Genomic DNA, 11689 nt, shown 5'->3' on the forward strand with positions numbered 1-11689 from the left:
ATATATATATATATATCAGCCTTGTTTCTTGGAAACTTAAACAAGGCTGTGTTAAGTTCAGAATGTGAATAGTAATGGCATGAAAACAATGTATCAGGTATTTACAAGGTTGAACTTAACTTTGTTATCTATGACTTCCTGCTCCAACACTGACAGCTTGTGCAAACGATTTTTATATTACACGCCCACAAAACAATGGCCTGAGCAGGTCTATTTTGCAGCTACTTGAATAAATTGATTTTCTGGACTTTCATGCTAGAGCAGCATACCAAGGTGCTAAAGGTGTCAATGTATCAGGGGTGTAATACTAGCCAGTGCCAGAGGTTTTAGTGACCTTGTTAGTACAAAGCCTGTTCGCCTCAATGACCTGCTTAAGTGTTCTGGATACATGTCATAGGGGCAGCTGTATCAAAAAGGCAAGTCATGAATCAGAATATAGTCATACGTTGTCTTTCCATGGTTGATTTCATAATGTATACACACACAGTGGGTACGAAAAGTATTCAGACCCCCTTAAATTGTTAACTCTTTGTTCACTGCAGCCCTCCACCAGTCAAGGCTTTATGGCAGAGTGGCCCGACAAAAGCATCATGTGCAAGACACATGAAAGGCCGCATGGAATTTGCTAAAAAACACCTGAAGGACTCCAAGGTGGTAAGCAATAAAATTCCCTGGTCTGATGAGACCAAGATAGAACATTTTGGCCTTAATTCTAATTGGTATGTGTGGAGAAAACCAGGCACTGCTCATCACCTGTTCAATACAGTCCCAACAGTGAAACATGGTGGTGGCAGCATCATGCTGTGGGGGTGTTTTTCAGCTACAGGGACAGGACGACTGGTTACAGTCGAAGATGAATGCAGCCAAGTACAGGACCTCAGACTGAGACAATGACCCTAAGTACACAGCTAAAATAACAAAGAAGTGGCTTCAGGACAACTCCGTGACTGTTCTTGAATGGCCCAGCCAGAGCCCTGACTTAAACCCAATTGAGCATCTCTGGAGAGACCTGAAAATGGTTGTCCACCAATGTTCACCATCCAGCCTGACAGAACTGGAGACGATCTGCAAGGAGGATCCCCAAATCCAGGTGTGAAGAACTTGTTGCATCATTCCCAAAAAGACCCACGGCTATATTAGCTCAAAAAGTGCTTCTACTAAATACTGAGCAAATGGTCTGAATACTTATGACTGTGTGACATTTCAGTTTTTCATAATTCTGCAAAAAATTCAACAATTTTTTTGTTTCTCTGTCAATGGGGTGTCAATGTCAAATGGGGTGCTGTGTGTACCTTAATGAGGAAAAGAAATGGCTGCAATATAACAAAGAGTGAAAAATTTAAGGGGGTCTGAATACTTTCTGTACCCACTGTGTCTATATACATATATATGTCTGTATAACACTCCTAACCTCAATTACTGTGGGCTTCTGACCACCAGCTCGACCTCTGACCTCTCAATGCTAAAATTAACCATCCACAGCTGTACAGAGGCAAATTAATCCGACCACAGATAAAGATTAGACAAGAAAAGGATATATTTCTGAGTGTTCCACAGGGTGCACTTAGAGGGATTTATGGAGCTTTGTGGGGTTTACACTTGTTTCCATATTCACAGAGTAAATCATTGCAGTGCTATCACAGCACACACATGAGTCTATATTTTTTATAATATACAGCACATTTATCAAAGCTGTCACTCACTATAAACACTGTTGTTTGTATTGTCCTCTTGGTCAACGTTTGTTGATTTACATTCCCATTTCCCATCCCGTAATGCCCAATGTGCTTCCCTCTACTCTTTATTCTAAAGCAAAATAGCCAATATTTCTGCTTAAAGTGCTTCTACTTTGCTGTGTTTGGGCTCTTTGCCTTTCTCCTTCTGCCAAAAACACAATTTCTAGCTGTGCTAGGAAAGACTGACGTACCACAATCTAAAATGAGATTTTTTTTAAAAATATATTAAATCTCTATGACATCCACTAACAGGGCTAGATTTGAGCTGAATGTTACCATGGCTCATCATCCTGGGCTTCCTTTGCTGTTTGGAGCCACTTAAATGCTACCACACTAAAGGGCTAGAAGAGGGGAAAACCTGCAGGTTGTATTTGTGTGTCACAACCAGTAAAAGTCAAGAGAGGTGCACCTGGTGAGCTGAGCCAATGTGCTCACCCACTGGGACGGCCTTCTCCCATGGACCCACCCAGTGGGACAGTAGGGAGGCTAAGCACTCTGCTGCTACAATTAAATACACGCCATCAATAAATGATGAATGTCATACACAGCGTGGTGTATGGATTGGTAAGCACAACAGTATCATGCACAGATCTACAGTGGGCTGTAAACAAAGGTTTGGAAGTGTGGAAAAAGGCAGAGAAAGGAAGAATGTCACACGGATCTTTCACCACACGATGCAGACATTCAAGATGCTCCACAGCTGTCCTCTCTAAGCCCGGGATGACATTTGGGCTGTGGGCAGCGCCAGCAGCACCAGGAAGTGGATCAGGACAGAGGTCTTTCTCTTTTGCCAAGGACACACACCAGTCTGGCTTCAAGCAGCAGCATCTCAGCAGCGCCACTCAGCATTAATAGGGTTATCACTGAGATTTTCACTTAGAGTTGTGCAAGGATGTTCTCTAACCTGACTTAGTGTTTAAATGAAAAAAGTTACCTCACTTCCACTCCTGTTTACAGTGTATTGCTCTAGTAAAGAGTTCCTTTTACTGGATCCTCACATGGGAGCTGTTGTGTGTTTTGCAGTTTCACAGCTGTGGGTGAGTGGGATGAGTCAGGCTGCACTGGAGTCAGAGCCCACAACCATCCAAACACTCTGTGGAGAGAACTCTGCAGTGCTACAATAAAAGCAACGCATCCACTAGTTATCTTTGACAGGCACTGACAAGGCTGTTTTTTTAGACATATACTACGTATACATGACTAAGACAGCACTGGCAATGCGTAAAGCAATGGAAATTTCCAATAGCATTTATTATTCATTTAAAATATTACATTAAATATTGCATAAAGATAAATGACATTGTTGGATATAAAGTATTGTATTTTTATTTATTCATTTATTTTATTGTTGTCCATGTTATTGTATAATTATTATCTATGTTTAGATACACTATGTAACCTGCCTATCTTATTGAGATGTTACAGCTTTACCATAAATGTTCCAGGGTAATCTATTCTATTGATTGATTTAACCGGTCTTAATTGCTTAAAATACTTTTCCACAGATCTGACCGGTAACTTTGCTTTGTGGTGTCACCTGTGGTGTCACCTGTAGTGCACCTTTAAGCACCTCTATATAAACAGTATTGTTACTGTTTTAACGTTTTTATGTTTTGCAGCTGAAGGTAAATATCAAAAATCCTTTCACTGAGCATCATGTCCAATGCTGTGGATGCCAGTAGTAAACATATCAACCTCCGTCATGTGTTAGGGACATTTCCAAAGGCTCAGCTCTTCTGGAAGCGACAGGATTCTATGTTAATATTAATATCTGATTAAATATTTACAAAGCTCTTTTATATGATAAAAGCTTTTCCACTGAGGTAAAGGCATATGTGACCTGCCAGTTTTCAAATATACTATAACAATGGCCCACATCTACTCTCCTAACGCATTTAATTCCCACTTACAGAAGAGGTGCCATTTGTAATATTTATTTCCTATAGTGGATGTAGTTGCAGAAAACTTGGCACACAAATCCCACATCTTTCCAACTTACTACATCTATATTTTAGGCATGTATGCTTAGGGGGCAAACACACTTGTAGCCACAGTGTTTACGTGCATAAGGCTCTAAACACACTGCACGCATTAATGCAAGGATGGCCACATGGCGATTTCAGCACACAGACGCATGTGGTACTGTCTCTGTGTTTCTCAGTGGGAAAGCCACTTGTTTACTGTCTATGAAGTCTGACCACGGCAATCGTGAGGATTTCATGCTGGTGGTAAAATGCATGCTCTCTGTATATTTTGAATGGGATACACACCCTATGTTTCGTCAAGCGTCAGGAAATAGGATGCTCAGATGCGTGGATGGTGTGGTCTTCCCCATTCACTTTTAATGCTGGCTAAAAATACCCACCCAAAATGTGCAAATATGTCTGCAATGTGTCCTCACTGTTTTCCTTTGGCCATAATATTACACAGATTGGCATAAAACTTATCTCCAAAGTTTGGTTTTAACTTGACACTGTGCCACCTGCAGAAAGTTATGTGGTATTGCTTTAATTCATCCTGGAAATATGTCTTGAACTAATATATAAGAACATGCAATCTAGATTAGTCGTAATAGTCGTAATATATTCTCATCTGCAGCTTTATCTACTTTTAGTTTGTCTGTGACTAGAGTGGAGATATTCATCAACTAAAAAGGTTCCCAAAATGACATTCCTTAAAATAAAAATTGGACAGCTCATAAAACCTTATAAATGACTTAGTATTTTTTATTTTTTTTTACACCTTGAAAATTCTTTATGTGTGTTGTCTCCCAGTATGAGATAAGCAAGGTCAAGAGACTCATCAAAACATGCCAAATGACATCTTTCTACTTCAGTAATAACCTTTCAGATTTGAGTCACATGGTTTTTCATCACGTTGTTGGCACTGGCCGTGGAGTATGCCCTGTCAGCCCTGGATTCTACCCTGAATCTTCAGCCACCAGCACACACACCTCCCTGGCTGTGCCAACTGCCAGGCCAAATGAGATGCTCCATTGATCTTGTGTGAGGTTAGTGTTACTCACATGCAATGAAAAAGCTACTATGCACTTTCTGAGCTGCAGTGGACTAGGTGTTGATGTGGGGTCAGGGGTTGAACACTGTCCTCAGATTGCAGAATTTGTGTTACCATCTAGCCATCTGTATGGTATCAGGGGGTTTGTTAATGACGCACAGCTTAAAGATTGAAAAGACTGCACTCTTTTCTTTGTTTCTGACAATTTTCAAACTGTTCATGTCTTGAGATCAGCTGGGCTACATCAACAACCCAAAACATGGACCAGCTAAAGTAGTCTTGACAAAGCCAAAACCTTGAGACAGGTTGCCCCAATGGTATTCAAGAATGATCAACTACAGAGAACAAATTTATCACCTCAGCCTGGAGGTTTACATGATGAGAGTGATATTTGGAGAATAACAGCTCGTAATGATTTTTATTGGATTTGCTTTTGAACTGTCTGAATTATGTTTGCTGAATTGTTTTTTGAATTGTTGCTGAAATGTGTTGGACTTTAGCTTCCAATTTTGTTATATAGCATTATCAAGTTCATAATCACAGGGTGATACACACAAACCCAGTGATATAGTATTAGTATGGGTATGGGATAAAAATGCCCTCCGGTGTTCAGAAGCAGAAATTATCTGTGTGTGTGTGGGTGTGTGTGTATATATATATATATATATATATATATATATATATATATATATATATATATATATATATATATATATATATATATATATATATATATATATATATATATATATATATATATATATATATATATATATATATATATATATATATATATATATATATATATATATATATATATATATATATCAGAATCAGAATCAGAAGACTTTTATTGCCATAGTCTGTGAACACAGTTCACAAACTAGGAACTTGATACGGTGAAAAAGTGCAACATAAACACACTGAATAAATACAAATACAAATACAAATAAGGGCATGCACAAAGTTAAAAAGATATGCTTAAAAAAATCAAATGAAATACTTAAAGGGAGAAAATATGTACAATAGCAGCATCAGAATATATATATATATATATATATATATATATATATATATATATATATATATATATATATATATATATATATATATATATATATATATATATATATATATATATATATATATATATATATATATATATATATATATATATATGGTATTTCTATTCAGAAAATGGCAACTAAATGAATAATGAATTACAGTGTGTTTTGGTATTATTTGTGATAATAAGACAAAGACAAACACAGTCCAAAAACGGGATGGTTTTTCATTTTACGAAACCGGATGTGGTCATAAAAGGCACTAATGCAAGACGTGTACTATTAATGTTGTACATTTATAGTTATAACTATGAACATATATCACAGAACCTCTATAATAATAAATCTGCATCTATTCAACACATTTTTTTAAAGAATTATAATCAGCTGATAATATGCCAATATGGAACTTATACACTTGACACATCCCAGGTTGCAAACATAGAGCCAGGGGCTACCTGCTGTCTAGCCCCTGGCTGTCTACCTGCTTGTGTGATGCGTCTCCAAATGTCATAAGAGAAGAGTGGTGGTGTTTGGGGGCCAGTGGTACCACTCAATGCACAGCCGGCTCAGTTCCAGTGCATTGGTCGCTGTGCACATCCATCTTTGTGCTGTTAAGTTAAAGCCGACACACCACCCCAAAGTTTCACCGTTAAGATTCTTGGAGGCACAAGTTCTCTCCAAACCCAGTAGAAGGCATCTGGATCCCAGCGTGTTTGAATGCACACATTCAGCCCTAGATTTTAAACGTTCGGTGTGGCTTAAAACAGAACAACCATGCATTCAATCTCTACTGTGCTGACAGCCTTTTGGAGAGGACTGCCACGATCTAGATGCCTTTTACTGGGTTAGAGAGGACGTCTGCCTCCAAGAATATGAACATCAGGATCTAGATCAATGCTCTTAGTGACTTTGGAGTGGTGTGTCCCCCTGCTCTTAAAAGTCTATCGTATGGCAGTGTGCAGTGGGCAATGCACTGGAGAACGTGTCAGCTGTGCATAAAGTAAATCGCAGACACATCACCCACATGAGTGGGTAGAGAGACGCCCCGGTCCATGTTTACATACCAGGGTGTGGTAGATCTGCAGGACATAAGGCCAAGCATTCCTATGTTTTGCTGCTTCTCTATGGTGTGAGATTTGACCCTTTTTATGGCTACATCAGGTCAGTTTTTATGTCAGTTTTCAATTGTTTTTGATTATGAATAATAGAAAAATGCACTGCATTTTTTATAATTTGTTTAGTATTACTTGATCATCAATAGCTCTTTCTGAAGAGAAATTCCAAATATCCATAAATACACTCACCCAAGAGCTCTTGCTGAGCAGCGCTTACTTTAGCTTCATGGGTCATGTAGTGTGTGCCTTTGTCCTCAGTCTGGCTACAGTGATTATGCTAAAAATCAGAAAGGATACGTCAGTGATGCTTACAGCTGCAAATAACACAAGAGGCACAAGTCATGAGGATAAGATTAAGACAACATCTGCTACATGCTGATTGCACACCATAATAAAGAGATACGGCATGTGACACTACTCCAAGACACATACACACACCACTGTCAGTGTTTGGAAGGAACTAAATAGCAAAATTGAAATTCAGAATACTAATTTTGAGTACTTGTGTTCCAGTACAGTTATTTATTTTTTTTCTGTCATTTGATGCTTTTCAGAATTTCTAAAATCAAAGGAATGCATTGTGGCACTTGATCAGACAATTTTGGTTTAGAAAAGAACCACAACCACTGTTGCAGTGCTTGCAAGTGTGTGCATGTTTTTTTTTTCCGTTTTTTTTTTCTCAGTGTTAAATAAATACAAGAATGCAGAGTAACAAACATGATTTTAATCCTATGTTGCATTTCACAATAATATTAACTCTAACCCTGACCCTTAAAGTGAAAGTATTCTAACTATTAAATATACCGTAATCTGATTGGACCATGTAATGAAATACATTACAAAATACGCTTTAAAGTTATTCAGGATTCTGCATCTAAAAACTGGAGTCTTCCCAACCTTGAATACAGTCGTTATATGTGGTCAGTGCTCGAATCATATCAGGGTACATGTTCCAGTGATAAATAATTGAGTTCCATTTCACTTTGGCTTACAGAGAAAGGCCAATTCTATGCTGGTGTGGGTTACTTGAACAAAGGCTCATAGGGGAAAGTGGGTCTGAATCCTCTAAGGGTCAGCCACAGAAAGGCAGTGAGATTATTGTGAAGATGTCACACATTCTGTGCTCTCTTACAGCGCAAATCCCAGGGGTTCAGAGACAGACAGAAATAGATGTTCTCTGATTGACAGGCCAAAATGCATCAGAGTGTTTTCATTGAGTGGAGCATCCTTGAGAATCCTATCACCAATTAAATATAATTTATTCATATATATTTTTTATATCATGGTATGATCCTGAACTAGGAATGGGACAAGATGCCATGATCTCACAAGATTTTTTTCCCATGTGCCCAACTTAAAAATCAGCATAACAATGAACAATTACAGCAAAGATATCAAATAAATAATAAATTAGGATAATTTATAGGTTTTGTTAGACATTATGCAAATTCTGCTCTCATTGTGTCCTGTCCCATACCTATCATAAACCAATCAGAGTCAGTGTGCATGTCCAACCTACAGAAGTTTAGCCCCACCACATATTTATTTTTCTTGGAATCTACTTTATATTTCTGTAGCTGCAGTAACAGTGATTTATTTGATACACCGTTTGTGACATTATGTATCAAACAAATCGTTTTTACTGCAAGTGACATTTTGAAATCTCACAGAGTAGCCTGCCTCCATTGTAAAGTTGCTTGTTTATGAGGACACAGACGCAGTGAATGGAGCTGATGCAGGAGGTGGACATCACATGGAGCTGATGACCTTGTCTCACATGCAGCCACAGGGACAGGTTGTGTTTGACAGCTGCCCTGGAGCGCAGCGGTCACAGCCCTTGTCTATTTCTACAATATTAACATAGACTGATTCTAGGTCTCAACAACCCTTTACCAGTCTAAACACGTTGGAGTAAAACACGTAACAAAAAAGAAAAAGATTGTTACATCATAGACTGTCGAGGCATGTCTCAGTCAGTCAGAATAAAATCAGATAATTTCCATGAGGACATTGCAGGGCGGGGGATATCAGGATCAATTATTGTGTTCCAAGTGATATATTTGTGATTGAGCTTTTCTATGAAATGCAACTCGGTGCTCAAACATACACATGCATGTAATGTACACATGCATGTACACATGCATGTACACGCCCCCCACTGTTACTGCCATGTTACTAGTGGATGATCTGTCACCAGCTGTCACCGTGGTGATGTTATTGCTTTGTCTGGGATGTTCCATTAAACCTATCTATCTCCTTTAAGACAAGCCCAGCCAGCACCCAGGCCAAGTTACAGGTTGGATCTGTGAAGGGGTAAACTTTGCAAAAGTAAGAATGCAAGTTTAAGGCATTTCTGAGCATACCAATGCCATGTCAGCCAATGCAATAACATCACCATGGTATGTGACCCTCTACTAGAAAGTTGCATAGTATACCTTTAAGTGAATGACGTGAGTGAACTTTTAAAAGGAGAAACGCTCTGTATTTAGCTTTAAAGGCTAATGCTATAAACTGAAAAAGAAACTATTTCATTACACGTAAAGAACATAAAATATGTACATTATATACAACAAATTTAACCAGGTCAAATGAGTTGAAAATAGACCATAAGAGACGCTATAAAACAAAACATTCGACAGTTCATAATTGCTGTCATTGCAGTTAAATTTGCGTGAATTGTTTACATCCATGTTTCTCAAAGGCTGTAATTATCAAGTCACAAATGAAGACACCCAAACCAACAGAGCAATTTCAAGCTGTTAAAACGTCACTGGCCAAGACTCCTCAATTTATTTATTTTTTTTGGCAGCACTTAGGCATGTTCAAACATTCAGGCATGCCCGTGTTAGTGGCACACCACACATCAGCACTAATGCATTCCCATCAAAAGCACACAGGTCAAAGGGGACAACCCATAGAAGGCTGAGATGACGACATCATTAGCGTTGTGTTTGTGGGCAGCAGCAGCACAGCAAGCTGAGGGCATGTGGGGTGGCACTGCAGGGAGGGGGGACAAAAATAACACAAGTGTAAATTTCTGTCATCACTCTTGAACCAATGAAAAAAAAAAAAGCTAGGGCTAAACCGCTTGGCCACTGGTATAAGCTTTTCTTTAGTCACCGAGAATTAATACAGTTTAGGGAGGAGAAACCCAAGACACCACGTATAACATTAATTCTAACAAATGGAACTATTTTAATTCTTAGATATATTTTTTCACCAATATCTGCTGTGAAATTATATCAGATCTGTCAACAAAATGAATCAAGCTCTACCATTATTCAGATTTATGTAGCTTACCCAAAAAAGCTGCAGTTTTGGCCATTTTTACACACATAATGCCTTTTTTATATATGAAAAACAAGTGTGATGGGTTGTGAATACAATTTGTTTTCATCTAAGTCTACTTTGCCGTACTACTTTTAGGGATTTATATCGAGTGCTTCTTTCAGCCTGTGTTTTAGCTGTAGAATATAATGAAAAAATTGAAGCGGCAAGATATTATTCCAGTTGAGTTGAGTTGCATGAGAGGTGAGACTTGCGTCACTATATTTGATATTCCTCTGTGCGTACCTCAAAGTCACTCTTCTCTCTACACAAGTGAGACAGAGATCAGAGCACTGTCAGATCCCAAATACTTTTACAAAAACAACATTGATGAGAGTTAATGTTCTGTCAGCATCAAGATAAAACTGATTTTAAACACAGCACTGCATTTAACCAGCTCTTCTGAAGTAGCCACCACCAGAGCTATTTCAGTGTGATAGATGGACAGCAAAGATGCAATGGTCCCGTATTTGACACTCACAATGGTGTGTTTTAAATATGCACAGCCTTCTTCCCTGTCATGTGCTGTGGCGTTATGCAAGAGCAGAGCCGGACTGATGTGACCCTGTCTCCAGACACTGTCACTGTCAGAAAGCTCCATAGACTGTGAAGGAAGAGAATGGCTGGTGACTGGAGAGAGCAGTGAGGGAAGATATGTGCTTTCATGGAAGTACTGAATTATTCTATTGAGGTTTTGTACATTTTGAAAATAACTGACTGACTTTGGTAAACAATAAAAGTGGGCATGTGTAAAATCAATTTCTATGAGTTTTAACCATGTTATCATAAATGGTAAATGGTCAAAGCACTTTACATTAAGGAACCCCTCACCCATTCACACACACATTCATACACCAGTGTACACAGGCACTGGGGGTGAGGTGCGTTAACCTCATAGGACCTGGCATCCATACATCTGGACAACACATTTTGGGTTGTCTCGGCCACAGTACTTTTTTTTCTCCACAAGGTCCTGGTGTCCACATATGTGGTCTTTATACTGCCCCTTAGTGGTGACAGACGAGTATAACATGTTACAATTAGATTTCAGATGGACTTTGTTAAAGGCATATGTCTTTGTTAAAGGCACATATCGGCACCTGTCAGCAGCTCTTCAAATGAGCCACATTGTTCCAAGAGGCACAATTGTTGTTTCTCATTTTGTTTTTACTCAGGAAAAATGTTGCTGTGTTCAGGCACTTAATAAATAGTTTTTTGGGAATCATTATTCAAATGTGATTTTATTTTGTTCAAAATCATTAAAAAGTAGAACGAATATCCTCATATGTCGAAACTATTTTTCTCATAGAGTAAAAAGATACATTTTGCACTCATCAGGTTCCTATCAGCCCAAATAATAAAGAGAAATTAATAAAGCATGCCATGCAGGAGCTCGGGTCTTAGGAGGTTAAGTGTCTTGGCCAAGGAC

Source organism: Periophthalmus magnuspinnatus, chromosome 5 (assembly GCF_009829125.3).
Source record: "Periophthalmus magnuspinnatus isolate fPerMag1 chromosome 5, fPerMag1.2.pri, whole genome shotgun sequence".
NCBI lineage: Eukaryota > Metazoa > Chordata > Actinopteri > Gobiiformes > Gobiidae > Periophthalmus > Periophthalmus magnuspinnatus.